This window comes from Zonotrichia albicollis, chromosome 4, assembly GCF_047830755.1.
Source record: "Zonotrichia albicollis isolate bZonAlb1 chromosome 4, bZonAlb1.hap1, whole genome shotgun sequence".
NCBI classification, from domain to species: Eukaryota; Metazoa; Chordata; class Aves; order Passeriformes; family Passerellidae; genus Zonotrichia; species Zonotrichia albicollis.
In genome coordinates this window covers 36,481,582-36,508,533 of record NC_133822.1, presented here as the reverse complement: position 1 = coordinate 36,508,533, position 26,952 = coordinate 36,481,582, and the positions used below count along the sequence as shown (strand labels likewise).

The 26,952-nt window shown below is 46.7% G+C and overlaps 1 protein-coding gene across 4 annotated transcripts in view; it reads right to left on the bottom strand.

The window, feature by feature from the left end:
- GRIN2B (glutamate ionotropic receptor NMDA type subunit 2B) overlaps positions 1–26,642 on the bottom strand; it is a 208,758-nt gene extending 182,116 nt beyond the window's left edge. The window contains exons 1-2 of one of the 4 annotated variants that reach the window (XM_074539485.1): positions 26,493–26,642; positions 25,313–25,752 (exon numbers count right to left, since the gene is read on the bottom strand). The gene's annotated coding sequence lies outside the window, so the exon portion shown is untranslated. Of the gene's footprint in view, positions 1–24,405; positions 24,615–25,312; positions 25,753–26,062; positions 26,080–26,163; positions 26,274–26,492 lie in introns of those variants that run through there. The other 3 variants (XM_074539487.1, XM_074539486.1, XM_074539488.1) reach the window with 3 other exon arrangements.
- Between the last annotated feature and the right edge of the window lie 310 nt (positions 26,643–26,952).

Below are 26,952 nucleotides of genomic sequence, written 5' to 3'. Positions count from 1 at the left end.
CCTTCAATCTACAATGTATGTCCTACTCTACCACTCTTCTCCATTCATCATTTTTCTCCAATCCATTTTTTGTTCTTCATGGCTCCATTTCTCACTTTAAGCACTGTTACATTTTTGGTCCATCCTTTTTACCTCTCAGCTCACTTGTATTCACACCATTCATTGTCTGGGTTTAAATCTTAAAAGCATGCAGGGAACAAACCACAAGTGAAGTCTTGTTCTAATCCTTCATACCATCTAAAACCAATAAGCATTTTTTGAAAGTGCAAATGCCATTGTTTTTTTTTCTCATCCTTTGCCTTATTCTGCTCATCAGAAAGATGGAGATGCATCTTCTCTGCTTCATAGAGTTGGAATGTTCAATTATTTATGGTATTTAAAGTACTTTTGACTCTCAAGCAATAGAAGCTACAGGAGCTGAGATTATTATTATTGCTTTCCACTGCACTTACCCGAAGGCAGCAATGTCTTCTTGTGAGATCATACCCAACATTACTCACAGGATCCCAAGAGAGTGTATTAAAACCTGTATGTCCAAGATCTTGAGGACAATAAATCCTAGTTTAGCTAGGAGCAGAGAGAAACGAAATCCTGTAATACCACCAATACTTGGGACTGCCAAGCTAATTCCTGATACTCAATATCGACTTTGCCACATTGACTCAAATTGAAAACACTGCTGAGCTGTAGTTTTTGATGAAACATGTTAGCAACTGCAGATTTGTTAAGCTTATGCTCACAAAAATATCTAAACTCATTATACATTTCACCTAGTGCCAAGCCTGGCTGGCAAGGAGGAGCAAGAGCAATGCAGAGCTTTGGTGAGGGAGGCAGAGCTGCAATGGGCAGCCAGCCCTCAAGGGTGGAGCTGCTTCTCTTCTCAGCACCAGGGTCCATCCTCCAGGCAACTTCCAGCCAGAGCTAGGAAACTCCTGTTTCACCAAGAGATCTGTCCTGGGCGTCTGACACACATCCAGGAGGTCTGGTTCCAGCAGCTCTTGGGCAGTGGAAATGTAAAGCCCAGCTCCATTTCAATTCACTTGCAGAAACTCAAAAAGGAGATCACCTAGGCATGGGTCTCCAAAATGGGGAATACTGGATTTAATTTGATCTGGGGGAAGGTGGGCAGACCAGAGTCAGCAGGCTTTACACTATGGACAAAAAATCTTGGGAGCTCTAGTTCATTACCAAACAAAATCCAGGAGCCTGCAGACCTCAAGAGTCCTGTCTGGGACTTCAGTATCAGAGGTGCCAGAAATCTGGGATTCATGGAGAAGTCCTCACATGTTATTTTGAGGCCCCATGCCCTTAGACCCGACCATGAATTACAGCAGCCCACAACTAGAAGCACTGGATGCCGGAGGAAGAAACAGAGCTGTGACAAGTTCACCACAGTTAATTAGTGACTCTTACAGGTACCTCTGAAATTGCACTATCCCAGTATTTGCAGGGAAAGGAAGGGAATTTTAACATTAAGTTTGGCCTAAAAAAGTTTCAGCCTCTGAAGGCATCCCCCTGCCTGGAAAAGCTTCTTGCACCCTGCAGGCTTGTGATTCTGTCAGACTTCACAAACTGCACTGCACTGTGCCTGAGCACCTGAGCGACAGCTGGGGGAACACCAAGGGGTTTGAGGGGTTCTGGAAGCCACAGGGCATCTGTTGTCATTGGCAAATTTACAGAGAGAAATTTACAGAGAAACTGCCCTGGTTTGGGAGATTTTTCTGTTGAGCAGGGACAAATGGTGATGGCTGGAGTAGTCCTGGAGTCAAGAGAAGAGATGCCCATCCTGACTCAGTTTCTTCTTTCCATTCCCACTGTTTCTTGAACTGCACTGCCATAGAGCAATGTTGAAAGACTTGTGCATTCCCACTGCAGAATTAATTGTAAGGTTAAATAATGGGGTGTATGTATTTTTATATGCACACATACATGGTATATATTTGTTTATATATAAACATAAAGCATTTGTTATCATTGTTTATTTTTATATAAATTTAGAGGGTATATATGCACTCCATCTCATCTTGAACCAGGAGACAGGTCTGCATTTCTTCAAAGGTGGAAAATAGGTGAGAGAAGCAGCTCTTTACCCTTTTCCTGTTAGACCTGAAATGGCACCAGTTCCCAAACACACTAAATCCATGTATTCCTGAAAAGGGGAAAACTCAAAAACCATCCTGAGACAGAAAAAGAAAAGGTGGAAACAACATTCAAGTGGCATCCCTATTACATCTAGGATGGCCCTTGAAGGAAATCAGCTTCTAAGTCAAAAAACCCAAATGTTACTGCTCACAAGAGGCCAGCACCCAGCACAAAGCAGCTGTTCTCCCTGCCAAGAGTGGTTTCTGGGCTGGAAGAAGAGGCACCACTCAGACAATGGGTGAGGGTTTGGTGGCTACATTGTCAGGGCTGTCTTAACATTGCCCATCTTGAACTGCTGCAATAGCACTGAGGTGCCAGTCCTGCCTTCTGAAGTATTTTTATACAACCCTGAGGTTATAATGGGAAATAACCACCATGTTAAAGCAGTCAGTTGAAATGGTCTTTACCTCAGTCTCACCCTTGTTTGTATACAGCAGTACCAGTATTGACATCCTGAATAGCCAAAGATTATATACTGCAAATACTATCCATCCTCAAAATGATGTAGATAAAGGAAACCCAGTTGTCTATATGAACTGCCTCTCCAAGTGCCTTCAGCACACCACTCATCCCCCTCTAAGCTCCTGAGGCTCTGCTCACTTTGGGGTTTTCGTGTTTCTTCTACTCAACATAGCTTTGACTCTTCTGTGGGCCAGGTCAAGGCCACAGTGAAGTGAAGTGAACTTCAGCCCCATGGGGTCCCCAGTTTCAAATTAAAATATATCAGCCCTTAGACACCATCCTTGCTTCCTGCAAAACCCCTCTGACACAGCCGTGCTTTGGTGTCCTGTTCAGGATGACATTGTGGCAGCACCTTGATTCCAGGCCAAGAGGCATTTCTGCACACAGCCGTGTCAATTGTTATATTAAAGGAGATGCCAAAGTATATTAAAGTTCTCAGAGGCCTTTGCACTACTCATTTCCACCAGCACTGTGCCAGAGGGGTGTAAAACCCCTTTGATCTGATGTGGCAGGATCCCAAACCTGCTTTGCACAGGTGTTAGCACCTTTGTGAGGAGTGTTTCAGAGGGCACACAGGAGGGGGTTCATGATCTACATCCAGAGCATACATCCAAGAGAGAAGCCTCTTGCCATGCTCCTAGTGGTATTGGTCTCAGGGGAGAAAGGGAAAAGCTGGAACAAATGAGACACTTATGCATTATCAAATGACTACACTGTTGGTGCTCTGGGATCCCCCTTCCTCTTGTTTATACTTTATCTTCAGAGCCTGCAAAGCTTCAGGGACTCTCCACCTCCCTGACCACATTCCTAGCACAGCCCTGTCATCACTTCATCCAGAGTCCCGGGGTACTTCAGCAGGACAAAAAACAATACCCATTTATCATTCCTTCTTTCCTAATTAAAGAAATCAGAGGACTCAACAGAGTGGAGCTCAGGTGAGTTGGTGGGCAAGCTGTGCAGCCCTTCCAAGTGATTGATCCACCCAGGCTGGCCTGGCATACAGGAGGCTGTTGCGGTGTGTTGTAATGTCCTGTTTTAGATTTCCAGGTCACCTCCCAGGTGTGGCAATACCCGTTCCCCTTCCCCCTCGCCCCTTGCTGAGTGAGTCCTGTCAATCAGGCTTAACATTCCAACAAGGCGTCCTGTGGTTGGTCAAATTCAAAGGATGCCCCTCAGGCCCAGAGGTGATTGGCCTGTCTAGGTGTCCCTCGTCCCTTGAGACCCTGTCCCCCCCACCTGGTTGGTGGCTCACCTGTCCCCTCCCCTCTCCCTGAGCTTAAAAGGTGAGTCCAGCCATGTGCTCACGATTCTGTTGGAGTTCTTCCCAAGATTCAGATATCTGTAACCATGGAATAAACCTCTGGATATTAAACCCTCCAGCAGAATCCCTCCTTTTTTCTCTTCACCTTCGCCTGAAGCCTCTTCCTGAGGTAAACGGAGTCCCTAACAAGCCTGGACTTGTTTAGTGCACAGCTGAAACCACCGGCAAGCTAAAGGTGTCTCTGGGGTGATACACCACAGAAGCCGCCTTTGGCTCAGCAGCGAGGGTCAGACTGGCCCAGGCACAATCTAACTGGTAATATTGGGATTCATATTCCAATAGGAGGCCTTTGCACGTCCTCTCCAGATCCATCTGCTTTCCAGCTTCCCCCCACTGCTATAATTTTTATTTATGTATAAAATATAATTGCCTAAAATCATATATTTAAAGAGAAAAAAAAAAAGGAAAAAAAATCACCACCTCATACCCAAAATATCAGATACCCAGACACTGGGGAAAGAAAACGCACTCAGGCAGTGCATCAACTCCCTAAGGGAGGTACTCAGGTTTGAGTTACTGCCAAGATGACATCTGTAGGGAAATAAGCCACCAGATGCAGGGAATGGACTGCAGGGGCCCGGAGCAATGGGAAGGGGAGGGAGGAAAAAAAGAAAAAGTGCCAGCAAGAGAGAGAAAAATAAACCAAGAAATTAAGCAGTCCGGTAAAGCAGAATAGCATCACTAGCTATTCTGCTTTACAAAATTTACAAGCATTTTCCACTCCCTATCTCTGCTGAAGCAGTTTCCCAGATGTCCCAGTACCTGCTTCAATCCATCTGGCTTGCCATACCCAGCCCAGCAGATTCTCAGCCAGAAAGGTTTCACTGCCCATTGGATCAGAGAAGAAGAGACATTCTCTCTAGGTATTGGGTTCTGTGGGTTCCCTCACTTCTTCCCTCTACCTAGAGGATCCCCAGTCCCCTCATAAAGAAAAATGATCTCATACACATTCCAGTTTTCAAAACAAGGCATCTCCCCAAGCATCCCTTTGGTAACAGCAGTCCTGTCCCCCTCACCCCTTCAAGCCCACTGGTGAGAGGAGGGTATATGTCCCACACCAGCAAAAATGGGAAAAGAAGTTGTTGATGTTTCACCAGATGGCTTCAGACTTGTCACAGCAGGGAGAGAAACACACTTGAAAAACGTAGCCCTGGCACTAACCATCATCTCCTGGACTGGTAGTGCAGGGCAGCTGGAGCTGCTGGGGCTGAATACCAGGAGTGAGATGACAGGAATGCAGAGCAGCAGTCACACAGGGCAAACATGGAGGCTGTAAGAACCACAGGCTCCCTCTGGGACTGCAATGACATGTTCAGCAGACAACACATTTAGAGCAATAGCAGTGGAAAAGATGCACGTACCAAAGAGTCAGGGGAGCAGGGTAATGAAGAGTCAAACCATCTGACCACAGCTTACAGCGAACAGCATCAAAGCAAGACAAGCAATGTGTGAAAGAAGGGCAAGGTCTAGGGAAGGTTCTGCAGCATTAAACATGCAGGGCACGAGCCTCCCTACAGAGCTCACCTGCCCAGAAGACTTTACCCTCCCTAACCCAGCAACAGCCCAGAACAACCACTAGTAGCTGTTCTAATCCTCATTTCACAGAGCCCCTCTAAAGGTCCTTAGACATCATGCCTGAAAACTCAGATGATCACCAGACAACTGTACTTTGTACATGTGAAATCTTTGCACTTGTGAAACCTGTACCTGTTGTCCAGCACCTGAAGGAAGCAAAGGAAGGTCCTTGTCTTTTCCCTACTGTTTGCTGTGTTACAGTAGACAACCTTCTGCTATCAGAAAATATAATCTGATGCTGAAACCTCACCTAGAGATACCCCTTTCTTTTTTTTATAACCTTTACTGGATTTTTTGTTTTGATGGGCCTCATCTCAGCACCAGGGTGTCAGCCAGATATCAGCACGGCTGAAACAGAAGCTGCTGCAAGTAGACAACTGGTGGGACAAGGGGATCCTATGGGGATGGATGTAACCACACTTTCAGTTGCATGACTGAGGCCATGTACCCTTTTCCTACAAAAGTGTCAGTCAGAAGGGGACTACAAGGAAAAGGAATGCCCCACAGTGACAGTCACAGAGCAACCGGCAGATGTGCTAAGAGTAAAGCAGATAGAGCTGCATCATAGAGAGAGGGATGACAGAGATGCTTTGCCTTTTCTTGTCTTCAGGTGCTTACTACTCCCCAAAAAGCCCATCAGCCTAAGTCCTTCCTCTAGCAATGCACACTTTCCAAGGAGGAGGCCATGCACAGTTAGGTGCAGGCAGTCCCTCCACTCCATCACAGGCTGCAATGCATGCACCCACACACCCATTAACAGTGATCAGAGAGAGTGGATAAAAGCTAAGGGAAAGGGAACAGCAGAGCAGAGAAAGGGAGGACAAGAAGAAAAGTAAGAAGTGAGAGGGACAGTGAAAAGAAGAGATAATAATGGGAGAGAAAGTGGAGAGGGAGTTACTTTGCAAGTGGTAGCTTAAAATCTCCCAACGTTTACAGCAATTGATGCATGAAATACACTGTCAGAAATGTGATGCCCAGAACCTATTGCTGCTAAATATTTAATCTGATTGGCAGGGAGCTGTTAAAACCTCAGAGTCTGGATCTCAAGCTTCTACAGAGCAACAGGTGAAGTAAATACTTCAACATGTAGCGATTCACCGTGGGCGTCATACAGAGCAACAGGTGAAGTAAATACTTCAACATGTAGCGATTCACCGTGGGCGTCACCAGTCCTTCCAACCTGCAGCGTTTGGCAGGGGAAAATGTTGTCAATGGATATTAGCAACATTAGAAACAGGCTAGAGGAAAGGTGCTGTTTATGGACTTTGGCTCCCACTGCAACCTAGAGAAAAGGGAAAGGTGGATATGCCAATTGTCTTCTTCAGAAATTAGAACACACATGCTGCTGCGAAGATCTCACACAATGCAGTTCACGTCCCTCAAGCACTAGAAAGTCATGCAGGAGCGTGGCACTTCAATGCTGCAGTTCTACTGGCTCACGCTTCCCTGCATGTAATCCCTGAAGCCAATCTGCAGGCAGACCAAAGGCTGCCTCCACCGTCTGTGGAGCAGGCAGCAGGTCAGGACGTCCTGCACACGTGTGTCCTAATGCCAGCACCAAGGATGCAGCAGGGCAGCTGGGGTGCAGGCAGGCACACAGCCCTTTGGGGCAGGAAACCTGATTAGCTGCTGCTGCAGCCTGGTGAGGGGACACAGGGCAGCCACCTGCTAGCAGGGGCTTGCACACTGCACACCCACTTTGCTGACTCTACCCATAAAGCGTTCAGAGGCACTGCTGTCCATGTCACCTCTGGTGTCCCTGAGCCAGCAGCTGAGCTGGGTCTGTGCTCCCAAACAGTGGCTTCTTGGAGCCTTGCAAAGGAGGAGGATTGTGTTTAGACAAAGCTTTTGCAGTTTAAAAGTACAACTCCATTCTGATTTAGAGTCAAACTTGGCCACTCAGAGGTAGTCTGAGGAAAGAAAAAGACTTTCTTTTCAATCATTTCGTATTGTTCAAATCCACTCATTTCCAGAATGAAGCCATTTAGAGGGTTGTTTATTTAGTTATAACGTAACATTTTATATTTTCCAAAACTAACAAAGGTAAAAATATTCTGCTCTGCTATAGTGAATTTCAGACCAAGTTCCTCACCACCATCCAATACTCCAGCAACAGGAGTACAGCCCTTCCTAAGAATTCTACAGGTCTAAGGCATGTGGTTGACTCAGTGCTGACTAGCACTGACTTACAAACTGCATGAGCCAAGTAGCTACCTTCCAAAAAAAGCATAAATAGATATAAGTAAATGCATAAGAAGCGGAAAGCCATGACAGAAATCTAGTGAAAAACCAATATGCTCCGTACTTGTTTAAGAGGACATAGGATTTTACTGTATCCAAAACCCCATTTCACATAAAACATCTGCAAATCTAACACTGGCTGCAGAGCATTGGAAGTCTGGGATGAAGGCTCCACAGATAAGACAGCACTGAGATCTTCTCTAGGCACAGATCTTGCAGATCTTCTGATAGATTCATAAATCTCCCATCATATTCCCCTTTCTGTATTTCTGGCTGCTTTGCTGTCCCTGTTGCAGCTGTTCAAGGAGCTGACTTCATCAGAATATGCTTTGTGAAGTGCTTTTCTGCTCTGTATGGTGCTTTTGCTTGCCTGCTTGCTTTCAGTAAGTGCCAAATCACTGAAGAATGCCAAGGCTAGAGCTCTGAAAGCTAAGACCAAGTAAAGAGTAAGTATGATTCTGTGGCATCATCAGCTGAAAAGTGACACCTCAGAAGCACAAAAGGAAGTGTGACTTTTGAGTACAGCTGTACAGTGTTCATCTTCCCAGCTCACAGCAGCACAAGTAGGCTGAGTGATTTGCTCACGGGCTCTGACAAATCCTGCTACTGCTTAAGACTTGTCCAAGCCCAGCTTGCTAGGCTTGTGAGAAGGTACCATGGGCAGCTGGCAAGGCAGAAGGAGACCTGTGCCTGTGTTTCACTCCAGCTGACAGCCTGACTTTCTATCTTCAACCACTAATGAAGGTGGGCTTGCAGAACCACTGAACTACTGCAGGAAAAAACTGCTGGGGCAAGGAAGCAAAATGACTTTATTGACCACAGCTCTTGACTAACTAAATAAGAGCCAATTCATGGAACAGTGAGATAGGAGGACCCTGTTATGCTTCCTATCTTTGCCACAAATCGAGTCTTCCCTGTAGCCCAGGACAGCACAGCCCCAGACTTGCACACAGTGCTTTAGCCTTTGCCTTAAAAAGTGCCCTTACAAATTTGCAGCAAGAACCCATTTCTCTGATGCTGGGCTCCTGTCACTCTTTGAAATTCCTCTTAAAATTGTGCAGGAACTACTTGTGACACCAGGACACAGTCACTGTCCTACAGCGAACTATGCTGGAGCACTTATTTTACAAATGGCTCTGCAAACAGATATCACAAAAGAATACAGCTTAGGATGCTCTTCACATCACAATCACACAGCTATTCACCAACAGAGGCTGGAACCACCAGCTGAGATACTGCACCAGCTAATGGCTCTGTTTCTTATCATCACCTCTCCCTTTCACTTGGAAATGCACTCAGTCTTAAAAGCAGATCAGGAAATTAACATTTCCAGGTATAAAATACATCCATGTATGAAATAGCCAAGCATATGAAAATGGGTTTTATATGAAAAATGTACACAATTTTTTAAGCACAACTGGATGAGAAATACTGTGATAAGAATTCTTGCTTCAAAATTTCCCATGCCTGTCAAAAAGAGGAGTATAGAATTGCACACTTTTTTAAAAACTAATTAGACTATTTTATTCCTTAAAAAAAAAAAAATTCAAACCAAAGGGGCAAAAAAAACCCCAGCTAATCAACACTTTGTTGAAACTAACCCCTCATTGCATTTTTTGTAAGAAGTGTACATTTCCTCCACAGACCTTCCATTGCAAAAGACAGCATTCAAACAGATCTATAATCAAAGAAAATATAAACAGAAATATTAATAAACATGTTGATGGAGATAATATGAATTAAAAACCTGCAAGAAAAGGCACTACAGCTCTGTCTTGTTCAGAAGCTCAAGAAGATTTTAGAGGCTCCAAAATCACATGAAAATTTACTGAATCAATATCAGTTTCCCAATGCCTGTGGTGTGTGATAAGCAAGTGTCTCATGTCACCCCTGGCCATTTACATTCATCACAATTCCCCCACCCCTCCTGGCCTCCTTGTCACCCAGCACTCAGGCTTCTTCTTCATACAGGTCCTGGTTTTCCCAGTTTCAGCCAAGGGCCCACTTTCTTCACTATTCCCTTAGTGACTAAAGGGAATAATTGGCCCCTGTCCTCTCTTTGTAGCAGTCCTTTACAGAATTGCTGTTTGGTTTCCACCCACAGTTATCCTTCCTCTACACTGAACATGTTTGGCTCTCTCAGCATTTCTTACAGGTGCCATCTGCCCCATCCCTGTGCTTGCTCCCACTCCATCCTGCAAACTATCTTTTTGGAAACACTGCACCCTGACATGGATGCAACACTACACATTCACAGTCAAAAGGACAGGGGAGAAATTATCTAAGGGTCCTGCAAATCAAAGAGGGGGACTTCTGAGGGAACATCACACCCTTTTCCTCCTCCCCAGAAGAATTCTGGACATTACTTGTGGCAAACCTTCAAGAGTCACTTCCCTGGAAAAAGTACTTTAGCCTCTGCCACATTTCACAGCAGGAACTGTGCTGTCTATTCAGCGCTTTCTTTTGTTCATTTGCTGCTATTGTTTGGCTACAGCTACTTCTCAGTCTCTGATTCTGCTCCTACACAGCTCTGGTAGCAGTGCAGAGCAGGCACCTGACCAACAACCACTCCAACAGCACTAAACAATCCCTCCCTCTAGTTCTCTCTCCTCTCTGTTTACATTCTTAAGCACACACTTTAAGGCAGTCATCACATCTCTCTTTTAATTGTCATTTGGCCAAGCTAAATGTAATTAGTTACTTTAATCTTCCCTCTTAGATCAATCCCTCCAGCATCTTAATCATTTTTGTTGCTCCACTGAATTTGTTCTAATTTGCTGCCATCTTTGGGGCACAAAGTTCTCCAGAAATTAGACTAGGTACACTCAGATGAGGCTCCTGAAGGAAACATGACTAGAAACACGGAGGAAACATTTCCTTGCTTCAAGACACAACAGTTCTGTTTATGCAATCCAGAAATCACATCAGTCTCTTTGCTGCCGCATTGTACTGTGAGTGCACATCTCATTTGCTAGCCAGGATAACCCCAGTGTCATTTCTAGCATTACTGCTTTCCAGGGGTGTACCTCTCATCTCTGCTTTCTTTCCAAGCACAGTCTGATTTTAACTCCTACTATTCAATTCACTATCCACTCTGTTAATCCCCAAATCCTATTCTGAGGTATGACTGCTTAGCTTGCTATGTATCTCAAATCTCTTTGATTTCCAGTGGAAATACTCTCACAAAGCAAAGGCATGGGGTTTTTCATCAGAGTAAAGTCAAGACATATCCCTAAATTCACAAGACAATATGAATTGTTCACAGAAATGTCCCCATCATCTGTCCCTCACCAAAAACTACCAAAAGGGCTTCAGTTTGCTTTGGTGGTGACCAGTGCTGGGCTGCTGAGTGACAGCCTTGCTGCTTTCAGAAAAAGCAGTAGGTCCTGGAGACCCAGACCCCGTGACAACAACTGGGGGCACTGAGCAGGTGCTGCTGAAGCATCACTCCAAGGTACATTTCTGTACACTGCCTTTCCCTGGGCACATCCCCAAAGTGGGCACGCCACCTTCCCAATAGTCTGAACATCAACTTCCTCCAAATAGTGGTGCCTAAGCCTTCCCTCCTCCTTCATTCCAAAGAGTGGGAGGTGGGAGGCTACTTCAAAGCCTTTCTGTGAGACATCACACCTGTGCAAAGCACACCAGATGCTGCTCAAGCAGCAAGTAGTCACAGAAGCAAGACCTGGGTGCAAAGAGTATTTTTTAGAATTCAAAAGGTAAAAAAACCTTTCCATCCTCCAAAACTTCTCCTCCTGGAATCTCCTTCAACACTCTTTCCCTGCCCCTCCAGCTCCCAGACACCAGAGCCTCCAACAGCTCCCAAAGTAGTTCAAAGGCACCAAGACACTGGCTTTGCCTCCCCAGCCCCACTGACCACCTGCAGGACTGCCCTAGCCCAAAGATGGGCCTTGTAGAATGAAGTGCAGTTGGGCTTGTCCAGACTGTAGCGGGAGAAAAGAAGATTGAAGAACAAGGGAAAGGCGGGGGTGGGTGGGGAGCCTGCCCTGGCAGCACAGATTCACTGCTTGTATGGCTGCTCAGCTCCATGGAGGAGAGGCTGCTGAGCCCAGCTTCTGATAGCCACAAGGCAGCTATGGCTCAGCAGTGTCTAAATGAAGTGGAGTGTCCTTAACATTGTATCTCTGACTGTGCTTGCTGCCCTTCTGCTCTGGGATCCACATGAAGGGGGCACATCTACCACACAAGCGGGCTGTAGCATCAGCTTCCCTCTTCAAAAACGAGAAGTCCAAATTAAGCAACGGCTACTCCCTCCCACCCTCTCCCATGAGTACATACTGCCAGTGTAGGTAAACCTGTCAGCTCTCTCAGTCCTTCACAGTCCAGGTTTCAGCAGGACCAGAATGCAATTTACAGCCAGTGAAAGTCCAACAAAGTGTATAAATCTGTCTTCTGGCCACAATCTATTCTCATAATCCCTGTCAGCTCACTTCCCCCTCATCAGCATCAAGAGAAGGTTTTCTGATTAACTTTCCAGACTCAGAAGGGACAAAGGAAGCTAAGCACAACTCAAATCACTTGAAAAGCCTCAACATGTGTGAATTGGCTGGATTCATGACAGTTGTTAGCACCATGACAAAGATCTTTATAACAGAACCCATCTCAGCAGAGAGAGAAAACAAAGTGGGTTGCATAAAAATACAAAACTGTGTCTGTCCTTTGTATGTTCAGAAAACATGAGATGGCACAGATGCACACATATACCTTCCCCACACTTTGCACTTACTTGAAGCCCAAGGGTCCTCCTGCAGGAGACCAGTGTGCTTCTAGCTGAAAAGAAAGACCAGACCTAGGCATGTATCTAAAGCAGAGGAGCCCCATCCAAACCACCTGACTGTATCTCCAGGCACAGACCAAGGACAGCTGCTTTCTGCCAAATGCTGATCAACCAGGATGGAGGTGGTCAGCTTGGCTTCACCCAACTGGGAGCTGACTATGGCCAAGAGAAAGCTTTGTGTGGCCTTTACCTTCCCAGTCTAGCACACAACGATTCCCAATTACACCTGCTCCAAGCCCTCCAGTTTTGCACTGAGCACACCACAAGTTCTGCTCAAGGTCCTACAGCTGTTCCCCAGTACGTTCTTCGTGTTCACATGAATGTTTCATGTCTCACTGCCAGTTATGAGAGGCACAGCTTAACATCCTCCTCCTGACTGAAGCTTACCTTCTCTTTACATTGCTATTCTAATCTTCCATGCAACATATAATCTCCAGATGATTTTATCCAAGTTCTGTATTTCTTTGGTTGGTGTAATAAACATGGCATTTCAGTAAAGTCAAGATTCAAGCTGAGTCTTTTGCATACAAACTCTTTAAACCCCAAGGCTTCAACTAAATAATACACATAGGTTTGTCCTGTGCAGGAGGAGCATTGGACCAAACATTTTTGCCACTAAATATTTAGACATCCTATAAGGAAATCAGAAATTTTAAAGGGAATTTAAGTTTTGAATGTTTTTTCCCCTCTCCCTCTGGATCTCTGACAGTAAAATCAAGTTCTAGTACTTTTCCATCAAGTTTTGTCCTGCAGCTTTAAAACCATTTTATATCACTCTTTCAAAGTAGTTCAGATTATGAGAAAACACAATTAATTTGCTTTAAAAGTCTCAAATTTTGTTCAGATGGAAATTTCAACTATGCCAAATACAGTCATTTTAAGCAGTTCTACCAGAGAGCATTGATTTTTCTCCCTCAGGCACAGTCCATGAGGATTTGGGGGAGCAAACCTGATACAACTTAATCTGATCCCAAAACTGAATGTCAGCTAGATTCTATATCCACTCTGTTTCATACTGCAGGAAAAGCAGTACATTACACGATCAAGAAAACACCTGAAAACTTACATGGAAAAGAAGTGTTTAAGAATATGCTGGATCCTTAAAGTCATGTTATTTAACATTTGAGAAAAAAGGAAATCATCAGACACAAGGACAAAAAACAGCACCTTTTGTATTAACATGAAGCATTAATGCGGCATTCATTGCAGGGACTGAAAGAACAGCCTAGACAGTACCTAAATAGCTTTTTATGATGTTCCTCCAGTGACAACAGTGAACAAGTTTATAAACAAAAATACTTCAAAATTAAGTTGATTCAAATAAGTATTGGAAGCCCTTGTGCCTTGTACCACAGAACAGATATCCAAAGCCAATCCAGTCTGATGCTGAATCTACAACTAATGCCAAGATTGCCCATTTTGACGGGACAGTGGAGCCAGGCTCTGGGCTGCAGCTGCACCCTTGTACAGGCACACATTGCAATTGGTCCTGCCACAGTGGCCAAACTGCACTATCACAGAAGACTTCACAAATTCAGAGGACACACAAATTTCTGTATTACCCTGTGCACTTAAAAGCACACAGACTGTCAGGGCAAACCTTCTCTCTAATTTTCTGTTTTGTTTGATTTTTACGCTTAATCACGCAAGCAGTATTTTCTTAGGAAAGATGTGCCTTGATGAAGATGGGAAATGCTTCTAAATGCATGAAGGAAACAATGTACGAAGACATAGAATAAAATGTCATTCTTAAACTAGCTCTGTCCTGGGACCCAGTGTTACAAGCAGCAAGCCCTGGCCCATCTCTCCTTAGCCTGTAACATCCAGAGAAGCAGATCTCTATGGGGTGCCTCAGACCATCCCTATACCTGGTCATGTCAACAGACCTCATGCACCAGCTTGTCACTGTCTCGTGTGAAAGCAAGGTCTGAGAGATCCATAAATCGTGGCTCAGCTCACCTAAGGGGACATTTGTTTCAGTTGCAAATTCAAATCATGTTTGAGAACCGTTTACATTGGGCACAGACTAAGGAATCTCCAGGCCTTTGAGTTCAAAAAGAGATGGACTATCAGGTACACAGTCTTCTTACAGAGGACAAGACACACGACAGAGAAACAGGCGTTAGGAGATTTTGGATTCCTCATGGAACGTGACTACTTTCCAAACTAGGTGGTGAAAGAGCAATAATTTAATACACCTCTTGTCTTTTCTAGCTCCTAACCCAATACATCCTTAAAATGCATACACGCAGAACAAAAGAGGTAATTAAAAGCTTTCAGAAAGCTCATCTACCTAGGCTATCTTTGACCTTAGCTAATAAGGATTAGCTTTTCTAGAGGGCAAGCTGGAGCACATCCATGGGCTTCCTGCTCTACACTGCCCTTCAAAGAAAGACCACTTTTGAAGGGCTTTTTTCTCCACTGACTCCCTGGAGTTCTTCTGGAAACAAGTCTCCCACAGCCAGTGTTCACTTCTGGAAAAACTCCCCTTTCCATATGAAAGTCAAACATCTCACCAAGCTTATAAAAGCAAATGTATAACAAACGATGAGAGGGGATATACTGAGGGATATGAACTGCAGGAATGAAAATCCCAAGTGATTTTAAAGATCTGCAGACAATTGTAAAGAGTTACCTGCACATTATAGGAAATGATAAAAAATTTCATTGGAGCAGTAACTCTGGTTTTCTGTCACAGAGTCCATATTCTCATCCCCCCTCCTTAGTTTAGGAGCACTTGCCTGAGGATCAGGTCTTTGTTTCCCACGAATTCACCTCCTCCTGTCACTTTATTCCCCACCTGGAATCAGCACTGGAGCTCAATGCTAAATGAAACATTTTGTTTTCATGTCACCGGGAAAAAACAAATGCATCCAAAGCAGAACAAGAACAAACCTGCACTGACTAATTTGGAGGAAGAATTAGCTCCCATGTCTCCCATGTCTCAGAGGACTCCACTGCCTCTGGGCTACAGAGCCTGTGCCTCTGTTTCTTTCAGGTTGAAATAAATTCTCTTTTTATAAGTAATTACTTTGTATTGGGCCAAAGAAGCAAACTACCTCCACAGCCCGGTCGTTAGAGCACTCCTTCTCCAGCACAATGAATAGGCATTTATATAAAGTAGAACAGTTCCAACTGGAAAAGTTCCAACTGAGAAAGCATTACTGCAGAGGACCCAGTAGTCTGAGCCCTCATCTTGGCTAGGACAACCTCAGGGACAAGTCCCCACTTCGAAGTATGCAGAATAAGGATGCATCACACAAAACCCTGTTAGTTTTCTGCCCACCAGGCTGCTAGTTATTATTTTCTCTGCTTTTTCATGAAAACACATCAAACACACTAATTAAGCTCAGTGCACAACTAGCAGAACCTCTGAAATGACTTTTTTTTGTCAATTGGGCAGTTAACCCGTTTCCAAACCTCTTCTGTCAAAAACATTAATCATCTTCTCTAATATCAAAAGCTGAAAATCAGGAATTAATCTTCCCTAACAAAAAAAAACCATAGGAGACTATCAAGGCAAGGCATGTCATTAAACAGCCCTCATCTATGCATCTCCTGGTTTCAGAAACCAGGAGATGCCCCCCAGTAAGAAAAGGCCATTGTGCAGAAAGGGTTGTTCATGTATGATACCCTCTGTGACAGCCAGCTGCTGCTTCAGACAGCACCAAGGTACAGGCATTCAGATCCTGCAAAGTTCTCTGAGTCCGGAAGTTCAGAGAGCCTTGGTGCCCCTTTACTCTACATAGAAATGTTGCAAATTAAAAATGGTTAACGCATGATCCTTGGCTCTCTCTCTGAATCCCTGGTTTGAAAGTTCACAAACTTCCAAACCAAGGATTCAAAGTGCTTTCTTCAAGAGCCACTGTTATCTTTCAAGGCAGCCATCCCACAGCTATCCTCTTTTTCTAAACTACTTAATTTTTGTCTCCTCCTATTTAGGATACTAGTGCCCCATCACTTCATGAAATTATTGCAATGTCCTTCCTGAGATTCTATTTATACTTTCATGGCATTTACCACTGTTACTTTCAGACTGAGTCTTAAAAGCTTCCTTCCAGAAAGACAGTACTGCAGACCACATCCACACTGATTTTTCTACTTTGACTTCCAACACTTCAGGACACCATCTATATAATTTTCAATTATATATGATAGTCACTTTTTCAGTAATAAATTAGAGGGTAATTTCAAGTTGCACCAAAAACGTGGAGAGCTGAAAGGGAGAGACTATGAGAACAGATTATGTCATTCTGTCGCTTTCATTAGACTCTCCCTTGGGGATTGTCAGCCTCTGATGTTTCAGCTTGCCTCTGCCGAAACACACGTCTGACAGGAGGGAATCTCCCCTGAGATACTTAGGCCACTGGCTACAGCAGCCAGCAATAATAGAGAATTATAGAGGAGGAGGAGAGAGGGGTGCAGGGACACGCAGATCCTTCCCGTGTGCTTTCCATACAAGCGTATGCCTACGTGCAAGTATCCGCCAGTTAGTGCGTTCTAGTGCATTTCCTCTGCCACAATGCACTTCAAATGCATTTCTAAGCAAAGCCCTGTGACAGAAATTCCCCAGCAATCCAGCTGTGTACAATTAAACAACATTCTGCTTTATCTGGCACAAAGAGCCAGCAGCAAATTTACAGCAGCAACCCTTCCTCCATCCTCCTCCTGGGGCAGGTGGCAGCACCCTGACACCTTTCCATGCAGCAGTGGAGCTGTTCTTCTCACTGCACAGGCTTCAAAACCACTGCTGTGAAGAGCTGGGATTGCCCTTGGCTTTAGGATCCTAACAGTTCTTCTGCAATTCATTTCCAGATGGTATTGATTTAGGACCTTCAACTTTCACATTCCAAAGAGCCACTGTGTATCTCCAATACCTTGTTTCCAGCTGTGAGTAGCAGAAGTCTCATGTGACACAGGGAAACCACAGTCCCTTGTTATGACAGACTTCAATCTCTGACCTACTCATGCCCCACTGTATCCTGCTCACAGCCCACAGCCAGAGGTAACAGCATGGGACCACTGCAATCTTAAGATATCCATGAGACTACTATACCTATATTTATGCCTTGAAAACAATTTTCTGTTCATTAGGCAATCTGTGATGTAGGACATGGCATTTGCACTAGTAAATTATCATCAGGTTGGTGACACCAGATTTTATCTGCCTCAGCTGGCTTCAAGTAGCTATCTCACCTCCTAGTCTGTTTTGAAGTAGTGGATTTCGTAGTTTTACATTTGTTTCCTTTCCTCTGAATTATTCAGAGGTCATACATGCAAGAAACCACATCCATGTGAGAGAGTTGTATATATTATCTCCCAAAAGAGCATGGCAACCTTAACTAAGAGATTAGGTGAAGAAGTTAAATAAAAAAGTGAAATCCAAGTATAATAAGAGAGTGTATTGTGTAATTTCCTCCATTTGGGTCAGAGTATGTCCTGGACACCTGTATAGAAAATTCCCGATTCTCACAAAAAAACACCAGAGGCCAGGATTATATGCTTGTCACTCTATTTTAAAATAGTGTAATCCACCAGCAGGGCTGCTCCACAGTCACCATGTCTGTTGATGCACAGGAGGATTTACACTGGTACAGGCCTTAGGCTGCACAGCACGTTCCCGATGCTGGCCAAACTCACAAGTCCAAAACAACCCTTCCAGCTATCTCAGCCTCTGGAAGGGGAAGCTCTACTGACCCGAGGTGGGAAGATCCCTCACAGAACTTCACTGCCAGAGCTGTTCATCCAAACCCCAAGCAGACACAGAAAGCTCCTCCAACTCAGAGCACAAAGAGATGTGACTGTGAAGGCTGGCTAGTGGAGCGATGATCCTCAGAAATCACAATGCTCACGGCTGCCCATATCCCACTTTACCTTCTGGAAGCAGCAAAGAGGAGTAAAAAGAAGGTGTTTTTAAACTGTGTCTCATCTTGCAAGACAAAAGAATGACATCATGCAATAGAAAGTTGTGAATTTTCACATCTCTCAGCGTGTGACGGTCAACCTCCCCTCCCCCTGCAGAATCAGGTTTTTGGCACAGCAGCTATTCAGATGCTGTGATAGTGCAAAGCCTTGAAAGCAGTGGCTACAGACAGGTGAGGATTCTGAATGAAAGAGACATGGTCTCAATCTAAACAGCCCAACTTATCCCAGGATTCAAGAACTGTGCTTGCAAATGCTAAAGCATCGTTCACACAAGACATGTTTGTAAGCCTCTTCTGCCCGATTTCTATACTGCAGCTCTTGCCAGTCCTCTGGACAGTATGAACTGTCACAGCCTACCAGAGGTTTTGTAAAGCAGGCATCTTTGGGGAGCTCCTGATACATGCAAGCTGTGCCACCAGTTGACACCATTATTTTGATTCCTACAGGTCCCATATTAGATTTGTTGCACAGAGGCAAACCCAATCAGGTTCCTCCAATGGGACAGTCTCTCCCTCCTGCACACAGGACAAATCAACCTCATTATCTTTCTTCCAAAGTTGTTTGGTTAGGCATGCAAATATCATGATCTGAGGTTCACTGGAGACAGACTTTATTAGATACAAAATCCTGATAGTTCAGCATCTACATCTAACTTTAAATATTGTCAGTCACAGCTAATCTGCCAAATTTATCAGCTCTTCTACTGACACTAAAACATTAGTGCAGTAAACATTTAATTTGATGTTTAATCTGTATTCTCTCTGCTTCATCTTAAAGTCATTTATTTCCTGATCTGTCCTCTGTGACTAATGAGAATAATTGGCCCCTGTCTTCTTTCTGTAACAGTCTTTTATGTATTTGCAGACAGCTAAGGATCCACCCACAGTTGTCTTTTCTCCAGACTGAGCTTCCCTAGGTCTCTCTCATTCTTTCTTTACAGGTCTTGTTTTCTCTGCTCTGTGATCATCATCTTAGCTCACTCCTGCACACTCCCCCCAGTCCTTCCCTCTCTTGGAAGTGCTGCCCTCAAACAGAACATAGTTACCTAAGCAGAGCTAAACCACATCTGTAAATAGATTCTAGACAGATCATTTCACGGCTTTGAACAAACAAGGATTGTATACAATCTGTATTCTGTGTACAGAGCTCACACATGGGCTGGACAGTGGGTTTGGAGGAGGAGGGTGGTAGCTACACTGCTTAATTCCTTGATCCGTGTTTGAAAACGCAGACTGGAAGTACAGTAAGCAAGAACTGTTCCATAACTAATTAGCTATACACAGGCAAAGCAGACTAGGCTGACTGCTACCTTCAGAGGCAACTTAAAAGTTTGTCCCATGGACAGTTAACTGGAGGTGAGCACCTACAACCCCAAAATGCCAGGGGCGTGCAGTAGTGGCAGAATAATATCCCATGGATTATTCAGGCCAGACAACCTGGTGGCCCTGCACCTGTTTTAGTGGAGGAACAATCAGTACAGATAAGCCACAAAACATGAAGATCAAATTCACATTTTTCTCTTTAGAGTGTTTCTTTCTTATACATGTTTCAGCACAGCCTTGCACACCAATGTTAGTAATACTGTACGTGCTTTGGGAATACAGAAACATCTTCAGTATTCAGAGCTAGCAATCTAACCTTTTACCTCAGCCACTTTCTGTGGCTCTTTTCAGTTCTGAACCTTCCCTATGGATGGGGTTTGAGGTATATGAAGTGAATGGTGCAGAGATATCAGGATAGTATCCCTTTCACTTTGTGCCAATAACCTCTCTCATTCAAAATTTCTTTTCCCCGAGATATTTAATCAATTCATCTATATTGATATATAGATTATATATATTGATATAAAACATGGTCTTTGATTGCTTGTGTTAGAAAGGGAAGAGAGCCACCCAGCATACTTTGCAGTCTAAAAATACCAGCTGTATTGGGAAGATGAGCTGGCAGTGAGTCTCAGAACACATACCCTTTCACTCTTCACTTTTTTTGGTGACCCTGGGTATGGAAAAAGAAGTGTTTTTATTCTTCTCACATGAAGCATATGCAATGTATATGTAAAAAATTTATAAAGAAAAGTCTGTCCTTTCTCCTGCCCAGAGTCAGTGTTCTCTTCTGTTTCCAAGAAAACACTGAATAAAAGACAGCCTTGCCTCTAGAGGTCCAAATTAGCCATGGTTTGAATTGAATTTGAATTTGCACAGTTTGCACACTGCCTTGTGCCATACATTTGTTTCTGAGTGCATAGAGAGGGGATTTTTTTCTCTGCAGTGACCTCAGGCACATGGAGATGCGCTGCTTGGTTTGCACAGATCGCCACCCTGCACTTGGTCAACTTTTACACACACCAGTTCACACTCCAATGTACAATTCCAGCTGGGAGCTTGTGGCTTGCAGCTTAAGGAAGCAATGAGCTCCTGAACAATAAAGAATGGGTTTGCTTGGATTTTTTTTTCCCCAAAATGAAAGGCAGCTTTAACATTTAACCTGGTCAGATCAATGTCCTAGTTCCCAGGCACTTAGCACCATGGCACTAATTGTGCCAGAGTGAGCATCAGTCCATACCTGCCAGGAATCTTCTCTTTCCTGTCTTTAGGTAAACACACAAGCAAGAAAGGTAGGTCAGAGGAATGGTGGAGCCCCCTTTGTGGTTGGAGAAATGGGTCTTTTACTTCCCATTACAAGGCGCTTTGCCTTGTAAGCAAAAAGCACAAAGACAAAACTCATAAGAAGGGATAAGGCAGTAGAAGCAGGTGGGCCATGCTTAGCTTCAAATATCTTATTTTCCTCTGATTCCCCTTCTACTTATTTCAGTGCTGTGATCTTCAAACTGCCATTTCATTTTACGCAGGGAGGTACCCAAGGCGGCAGCGAGTCTGTCTGACTGCAGCAAAGCGACATTAATAAGTTGACTCACTTTGGTGTAAAGAGTTCTTGTGGATGGGTGGACAGAGGACAGATCAGGGTAATAGACAACTGATCAGCCCTGCTTCTCCCAACCACTTTGTGCTTTTCTCTCAAGTATAAATAAATATCAAAGAGAGCTAATCACAGAACTGCAGAAGAGTCAGGCAGGCCTAGAGCCCTGATGGCAGGCAGAGTGGAAACCACGAGCATTCCATGGTGGATTAGGCAATCACAATACCCTGAGCCATTTTGCTCAGAAAGATCATCTAGTCTATCTTTCCTATTAACTAATCTAATTTTTTTGTGATTAATTGCAGCTTACAAAAAGAAAACTGTAAAAATTCAAAAAACCCTCTGCGTGTTCTCCAGCTGCAAGGTAGCTGTCTCGCCACTGCCCACCAAACCACGCTGCTAAGTACAGAACAGGCAGGGAAGAGTTGTGGCCTCCCTAAAGGCCAAGAAAGGGACCAGATCTCAGTCTGGACTATCTCATAGGCCGCTTTTGTGCATCCTTAGGATGGGAATGGGGAATGGAGCCCATTGCAGATACAAGCAGTGCTATCTGTACAGTGCTCCCACCCTCTGCCAGCTTGGGGGAATGAAAAACAGCACCAGGAATCAAATCCAGACCTCCCACATGGTGCCGCAGAGAGACTGATTCCCAGTGCCAACCCAGGCAAAGTGCGTCCAGTGTGGGAATCCAAGCACAGCTCCACAGCTCTGGCACTGGAAGCGAGCAGTGCCAGAAGCACCTGCCCTCTTCCAAACCAAGCACAAGAAACAGCCCCAGCAAGATGAAATATAAATTAATTCCCTCACCTTTTCCCCCTGTAGGTTAGGGTTTGGGGATCGGGTGCTTGTTCATAGGTTGATAGACTTTTATACAGGGACAGTGAAAATCCAAAATGAGGATATAACAAGTCATAGCATCAGTTATTAGATGGGGATAGCAGCTTGGGATTTTTGCCCCTGTTCTGTATTTTCCACCTCTCTGTGATCTCTTGCATGATGTTCAGGCATGTACAGATGCAACGTAGAACTCAGCCAACGATCTTGGTGTCCTGAGACCCTTGCCCAGAACAGGACGGCTGGGTGCTGCTGCTGACACCTTCCTCTGCTCAGCAATGGTCTCACTGGCACAGGGATCACAACAGGCACCAGCACTGACACAGGCTGAACTGGCTGCTGCAGCAGGTGTGCCAACAGATCAGAGCCCAGGGACCCTGGGAAGAGGGGCTGTGGCTTTCCCCATGCTTCCTTCCTTTTCTCTGCTGAGATCTGCATTGTTACCTGTGTAACAACGACTGAGCCAAGAGGAATTTCAAGTAAATCTCACCATCCCTGGGCTGTTTCCCGACTCTGCCCTCAACCTGTTCCATTGTGTCCCAATCCTCTGAGACCTCCACCCAGGGCTGGGAGACAAGCTGGTGTGGTGAGGGACCAGAGAACAGCAAGATAAACGGAGGCGACAAGAGCTGCTGCTTTGGGGCGGCGTGGGTGAGCAGCTGAAAATTGCCCACACCCACAGCTCCCCTCCTGCAGAGCACCCTGCACCCACAAACAAACTGCTGCTCTGCAGAGCTGCAGCTGGGGCACACCAGGTCATGGCAGGGTGCTGTATCCCTGCTCTGCTCCCCACGGCCCTGGGGTGTGGGAGAGCACAAGCATGCTATGAGCTGGGAGTGCTGCACACCCGGCCCTTCCTGCCTGCTCAAGGGGCAGCGCAGGAGGGATCAGCTGCCTCCATGCAGTGCTTGCAAAGCCCGAGGTAGCTGTGCTTGATGGTGGGGAAAGCAATGGTAGCGGACATCTCCTTTTGCCCATACTGGAGCTTGCAGAGAAGATGAGGAAAAGTCACAGGTAAAAGCAGCAGCCAGAGAGATTGGGCAAAAGGCAGAAAAGAGTGAGGATGTGGGCCGGTGCTCCTGGCTCCCACAGCCTGGCCCTGGTCACGGCTGCGGCCCCGCTCGGGCCGGGTGCCCCGCGGGCAGGGCTGGCAGGCGGCGGGCAGAGAGCTGGGCACCGCTCCGAGGGGAGCAGGCAGCCTGGCCCCGCTGCCGACGGCTGCCACCCTCGCCTGGCACCCGAGAAATCTTCCCCTCTGCCGTCCGATGTGCCTGCAAAACCCAGAGTAGGGGGCAGAGGGGCAGGGACTGAGCCCACCCTCCCCTTTCCGTGCATCCCCCCGGGTTTGTGCTCCTAGGGGCTCTCGGGGGTAAGCGATGGCAGATGAGGGGGGCTACAATCCCCCACCAGTCCGGTGCTGGGGTCATGGGAAAATCCAGGAGCTGCGAGGCCTGAGAAATTCCTTCGGAAAACGGGGGAAAGGCTCCCACACGCCCTCCTCTCCGCACAGGTAAACTTTCTACTCCCACTTGCGGCGAGGGAGGGAGAGCTCAGGCAGGGAGGATCCAGGCGCGGATACCCTGGGAAGCCTTAGATATTTATAGAAGCACAGCCAGAATATGTCAGGAAAGGTGGCTCTCAACCCCTTCACGCGGAACCGCTCTTGGTTTTTAACAATAGGCCGACAAAACCCCCCAGAAATGTAGCAAGGAGCTGCTGGAAGGATGCAGGCAAAGGAGGTGGTAGGAAAGGCGCGCCCCCGCCTCGGCATGCTCGGGATGCACCAAGGGCTCCGAGCGCCTCAAGGCTTGCCCCACCCCGCAGCGGGGCTGGAGGATGACCCCCCTCTTCCTCCCTCTGCCGTGGGGTGCGCCTCCCGCTGCTCTTGCCGCCCCCCACCCAGTGCCAGCCTTGCGGTCTGGGAGGGAGAGGCGGCTGTGGCAGCCTGGGCGGGGAGCTGGCCATGCGGGTGAGGGTGCCGGGGGTCCGCCCCGGGGGGGCCGTGCAGCAGCTCCCCCTGCCCCCGCCGCGCCCGGCGTGGGGGCGCGCACACCCACGCGTGACCGGCGAAGCGGCGCGGCGGGCACGGGCTGAGGCTTAAAATAACCCCGAGACGTTCAACACCTTGTGCCCGGCGCTCCCGCACCCCCCGGCTCCCTTTGTCTTGCCACCATCTTACGGAAAGACTCACATGTCACGTTACGGTCGGGATGCACCGGTATCTCTCGCGTATCTAGAGCCGAGCGGCACGATAGCCATTTTGCATCCCTCCCGAGTGGGCTGGGGAAGGGGCTGCAAGGCGCGGGGGATGGCGAGGGGGAAGGATGGGGCGAGGCGAAGAGGGACCACGATGCCCGCTGATAGCACCAGGGGGACGGGGATAAATTAAAACACGTGAAGTTGCCTGAATACAGCGCCTCGTAGGTTCAGGCTAAGTCGCTTGACGTGCTTGGACTTAAAATAGCCCTCCACCTCCACGCAAGCAGGCGCACTGGCCCCGGCGCTGGGCGGGCTCCTGCCGCGGTGCCAGGGGCGGCCCCGGCCACTCCCCGGGCCCCGGCCCCGGCCCCCGCGTTAGGCCGCTCACGATCGAGAGCCGGCGTGGGTTTTCGGTAACGCACCACCCTCCCCGGCAACAAGCGGGTTTCTACGTCCTGTTGTTGCTGACCGGCTCTGCTTTCGCATTAAAGCATGGCAAGGAGCCGCTGGACCAGTGAAAAGGAGGAGGCAATTTGCGGGTGGATGGATGAAAATTATTTTCGTTTTCACCCCTTTCCAAAGCCGTGTTCCTCCTACCGTGTCTCTCCCGACCCCACCTGCCCACCCCCCCCCCCCGAAAAAAAATCACAAGGGACTTTCCCCCAATTCACAACGTGGTATACCTAAGTCAAACCCTTTCGCCTTCTCTTCATGTCCTATTTGATGAGCCAAGAGGGAATCAACATGTCTGGTAAATGTTGGGGGTTTTTTTTCCCCTCTATCTGCTTCTAAAAGCAGCATCTCTAAACCTTTTGTTCTACCGTGAGTGATCTTCCCTGGGCAAACCCGCGTATCAAAATGAGCTGCAAGCAAAACCACAGAAACAGGAATTTCCCTACCTTGGTTTGTAGAAGCAGAACCTCTAGACGGACAGATCAAGGGAGAGAGCATGTTGGGAATGTCCAGTCTCCTCTTCTTGCTTGCATATCCACATAAGAAGAACAAGGGTCGGGGGCAAATGTGGGGGAATGAGTTAAAAAACAATCCTATTTGGCTGTAAAAAAAAATAGATGTTTCTTTGTGGCAATCTTGCGTCTTGAAGCGGTGCAAATTCAAAAGCTGGAGAGAATCACTTCAGAGGATATTCAGCGCGAGTGGTGAGGATCATCAAATGCAGGTTCCAGAGTAAGCATTCCTTTCGCCTTTTTAATGATTATTCTTATAATTATTCTCTCTTTTTTTTTTTCCTGGAGCCCTAGTGGAGGAGGTTGTGTTTAATGCAACTGGAGGTCGGTGCCGTTCTTCTGTGAAGCATGATTATCCTCAAAGCGTCCCCTTCCTGAAGGGAAAAATAAGCATCAATTCTGTATTAGAGGGATCTGAAGGGGATAGAAAACGCTCCCCAACAAAGACATTAATATATTGAGAAGAAAGGAAGGCAAAACGCATTTCCCAATAGTGCACACAAGCTGAATTAAAAAAAAAATTAAAAAAAAAAAACAGCTGGCACGAGTCTATAAATAATTCAGATACGGGCTGACTACACCATTCCCGGGATAGGCATGCATACGAGACGAGAAAGCGGGCGCGATGTGAATCGCGGAGAGAAAGCGGCTCCCCCCCCCGCGGCCCCCTCCCCATGCACGCACAGCATTTCGCCCACCCCCGGGCCCAGCCCCCGAGGGCTGGCGAGGGCCGTGCCCACCCCTCTGCAGTGCTGCCGGCTCCGCTGCCCGCCGCGCACACGCACCCGCACCGCCGCGGGGCTGGGGGCACGGCGGGGCTGCTCCACCTGCCGCGGGCCCCCGCCTCCTTCGGCCCCGGCGACACAACCCTCCGCTCTCCGGGCTCGGCTCGGGATTTTTTTTGTTTTGGTTTTTTTTTTTTTTTTTTCTAGGGGTGGGTGGATGGCTGGGAGTGTCCCCACCACCACCTCCTCCAGCACAGCCGGACAGGGCTTACAGCTATGCAGGCATTTATTTAATGAAGCCGCAGATATTTATTTCTTTCCCCCTCCTTTGTCGCTCGGTAAAAGATTCACACTTAGAGCTGTCATAAAATCCAGACCCACATACATACCAGCAAATCCTGCTTCAAGCATTCGGGCTGCTCTGAGTAGCTACTGCCCCCCTCTCTGCCTGCAAGGCTGATCCGCCTCAGACATGCTCAACTTCTTCATTCTCTTCTCTGGTACTGCCCGGGTGGGAGATGAGGGGCGGGGAGATGGAAGTGCTCAGAGCATCACTCTAAAAATACATTAAAAAAAAAAATCTCTGCAATATAAAAGCTCCGAGAACGCTTCCCGGAGGTGGGGAAAGCATGGGAAGGTGAATTAATAAAGCAGCTTAATAATTAATAATAATTAAATATACCCGCGGAAAATGGTGGGGAGGGGGAGATATCGAGGGGCGGGAGGGGAAGCTGTGCGAGTCAGCAGTGGGGGAAAAGGGGGGCAGAAGACGAGGAGGAAGGACAGCACGGGCAACGGGAGACCAAGCCCTGGCCTCTGCCGGAGGGAGGGAGCAGGTCTCGGCTCGGC